This window comes from Castor canadensis, chromosome 15 (assembly GCF_047511655.1).
Source record: "Castor canadensis chromosome 15, mCasCan1.hap1v2, whole genome shotgun sequence".
In the NCBI taxonomy this organism is placed as follows: domain Eukaryota; kingdom Metazoa; phylum Chordata; class Mammalia; order Rodentia; family Castoridae; genus Castor; species Castor canadensis.
Window position 1 is genome coordinate 52830501 of NC_133400.1, and position 3721 is coordinate 52834221.

Genomic DNA, 3721 nt, shown 5'->3' on the forward strand with positions numbered 1-3721 from the left:
AGGAACACAATTAGCTCATGATTCACACTGAAGAAAATGTTCCTATCTCTTATGAACCATAAGGGTTTATTTTAATTTCCTCATTATTTATGTTAAAAATTCCAAGATTCATTGGCACTGCAAAATCTACAAAGAAAAAAAAAATCTATTGTGTAAACAAATAGCACCTTCTACTGGGTTGGTAGGATGCAGACTATTTATTTTTCTGTAAAAATGGCCAACATTAAGTTGTACATTTGGTCCCGATGCTACACCAGAAAAAGTTAAATAAGCCAAAGAGTGATAATGTCATCTTGTCTCCTGAAGTGACAAGCATCCCCGTGCTTAGAGAGTGATTCTTATGCCAACAGCTGGGACACAGGAGGCCGTGGGCCTTTGTGGTTGAGTAAGTGTGGCCTCTCTCTGAACATCTGCCCTATTCAGTGTCCCAAATTAGCCACACAGCCCGATCAGAGGGATCTCCCAGTATGTAGGGGCTGTATTGCATTACCGTGTGTGCAAATGTGGCAGAAAGAGCCAGGGGAAGGGTATTAATAGAAAGCAGTTCTTCACTTTGATGCTACCCAGGAAGGACAAGCCAGTGGCCACCATTCAGGCTCCTTGTTCTCCTGGGCACACCTGGAGTTGCAATTCCCCAGCATCTGCAGCTCCATGGGGGAGGCAGGGGCAAGAGGGGGCCACAGGGCTTGCTTTGACCGATGAAATGTGAGTGGAAGCCTTTGAGTGTTTGGGTGGATGTTCAATTTGCCTCAACCCCTCTTCCTGACACAGTGTTAGCAGATACCCATGTCACAGTGGTCCCTGAAGCTTGGGTCTGTAAGTACAAGCGGGCTCAGTGCTGGACACAGAGCATGAGCAAGAAATTAGATTTGTTGTGTGACAACACCAGATTCTGGGGTTGTATACTGTTGTGAATTAACTCAGCAGTCTTGGCCAGTGAGAGAACCTAAAAAAAATCTAAGTTTTTTCTAACTCTGACACAAAACTCAGAAGCTTTATGAGAGATTTATAAATTTGACTACATTTTTTAAAAAAAATCAAAACTTTCTAAGTGAAAGGTTTTTTTGCAATGCATAAAGGTGAATTTATAAATAGAGGGAAAAAATTGATAACTCATAGGCAAAGGGCTAATTTATCTGGTGTAGTGCTTTCTAGTGCCTTCTAGTCAAGTCTAGACCAAAGGCCAACAGAAAAACGCAAAATGACAAATGGGCAGAAAAGGAAATCAAATGTTTTTAAAACATAGGAAAATAATTCCTAATCTCATTATCAGATAAATGAAAATGAAAACCATGTCAACACATTGTGTTCAACTATCAGAAGGGAAAAGGTCAAAAGCCTTAGCACTCTCTTGATGAGGGTGTGGGGGACCTGGCCCTCTCCTGAGGCCCTGGTGGGAACAGCTGAACTAGACCCAAAGCCTGCATGTCTATCAAAATTAGAAATGTGCCACTCTCTGAACTGGCAATTTGCTCCCAGGAATTTACCTCACAAAATTCACTCTTCTATGCAAAATGTGTGGTTTTTGTGATGCCGAAGCTTGAAAACATCCACCCAAATCCAAATTCCATGAAAGCGGGGATTTTTTTCTTTGTATGTTTGTTGTTACTTTCCAATGTGTAGAACAGTGGCAGGCCCTCGGTAAATGCTTGCTGATTGCATTAATGAATTTTGTTAAGTGATGATAGCAAAGAACAAAATAACGTGAATTTTATGCTACCGTTTCTGCATCAGGGGTTTTTGTTTTTGACAAAATCTAGACTGTTGAAAATTCTATAAGACAAACTGGGTTCTTCAATAAAAAAAATTGCAGAGAATAAAGAAGGAAGTGTAGATTAAACGATTTAAATAACCTGTTAACGGTGGCTGGGCGCCAGTGGCTCACGCTTATAATCCTAGCTACTCAGGAGGATTGAGGTTTGAAGCTAGCACAGACAAATAATCCTCGAGACCCCATCTTGAAAATACCCATCACAAAAAAAAGTGCTGGTGGAGAGGCTCAAGGAAGTTCAAACCCCAGTACCGCAAGAAAACCAAAAAAACAGACAAAAACCCTTCAACAATTGCAGTCCATGAAACTTTTAAAATCCTGATTTAATAACCAAGCTTTAAACCAGAACTGGTGGCTCATGACTGTAGTCCTAGCTACTCAGGAGGCACAGATCAGGAGGATGGCAGTTCAAAGCCAACCTGGACAAATAGTTCAAAAGATCCTATCTGGAAAATATCCAACACAGCCTAGTTCAGGGCTGGTGGAGTGGCTCAAGTGGTAGAGTGCCTGCCTAGCAAGCATGAGGCCCTGAGTTCAAACCCCAGTGCCACCAAAACATAAATAAATAAATAATCAAGTAGTAAAAAAAAAAAAAAGACATTTGCAGGGCATTTGGAAATTTGTATACAAACTGAATATTTGATGATATTAAGGAATTATTGTTAACTTTCAGGGATGCTTGTTAATTTTGGTTATGTTTAAGACTTCATCTCTTTGATATATACATAGAACTCTTTATAAATGAAGTGATGTGATATCTGAGATGGGCAGTGGAGATAGATAAGATTATTCTTAAATTGATACTTCTTGAGTAGGTGATGGGAACATGGGATCCCCATTGTAGGATAAGCTTGTTAGAGTGGCTGCCTTTGGGAAGGGGAACTGGGTAGGACAGAGTTTTGTAGGAAGTCTACATACAGTATTTGAAGTTATTCTCAGTTTAAACGTTAAGTTTAAACCAATTCTTTTACTCCAGGTTTCGGCATCAGATGAATTGAGATGGCACCACACTTGGCTACTATCAGCTGGGTGACCTCAAGCCAGTCATCTAATGTCATTAAACATGAATTTCCATTCTGTAAAATGGGTATAATAGATGAGGAATGCAAAACACTGAGCAGAATGCCCATGGCATGATAAGTTCGTAGTAAAATTTAGGTCTGTTCATTTTGCCAACCTTGAGTCCAGGAATGAGACCGAGGAGGCAGAACCCAGGGACAGTGGCTTGTTTGTTTTGTGTTCAGATAGTCTTGCCTTGATTGCTCTCAGCCGTAACAGAGCAGACAGACGTATTTATCATAAGGAAGTGAGCTCCCTGTTTGGTTTTCATATACCTTCATTTTAGAATCTTGGTTTTTTTGAGTCTGGCCTCAGGAATTGGACACAGCTGGGGGGGCCCTGAACCTCAGAATGGCTCTGCCATGAGCACGTCTTACCTTTTAGGCTTCCTCCAGTCATCTTTATCTGCACAGTGAGTGAGTGGGTCAGGTGACTGCCTAGGACTCCTGGCTCTAACATGCTGTGATCCAATAAACTACTATTTGTTACCTTCCAGAAATAGTCAGGTGGCTGTTTCCAATGATTTCCAGAGAGGACTTTGAATTTAGTCATTCGATCACTTATTCACTCAACAAACACTTGTCAGACTCATTCTAGGCACTGCAAATTCAGCAGTGTATACAACGTATATGTTGTCTGCTTTCAAGGGAGCTTAAATTTTCATAAGGGAAGCTAAATGACAAACAAATGAACAAAGCATCAGTAAGCAAATCTCTAAATAATTTCAGATGATCACATGTACTATCACGAAAGTAAAATACAGCCTGGTGCTGGTGGCTCACGTCTGTAACCCTAGCTACTCAAGAGGCAGAGATCAGGAAGGTCAATGTTCAAAGCTAGCCCTGGCAAGTAGTTCAGGAGACCCTATCTCAAAAAACCCTTCACAAAAAT

General features: G+C 40.8%; 1 non-coding gene across 1 annotated transcript; it reads left to right on the forward strand.

Moving 5' to 3' along the window:
• The first annotated feature begins 2251 nt into the window (after positions 1 to 2251).
• Trnaa-agc (transfer RNA alanine (anticodon AGC)) lies at positions 2252 to 2324 on the forward strand. The gene has a single exon. It is a non-coding gene; the product is annotated as a tRNA-Ala (tRNA).
• Positions 2325 to 3721: the final 1397 nt, after the last annotated feature.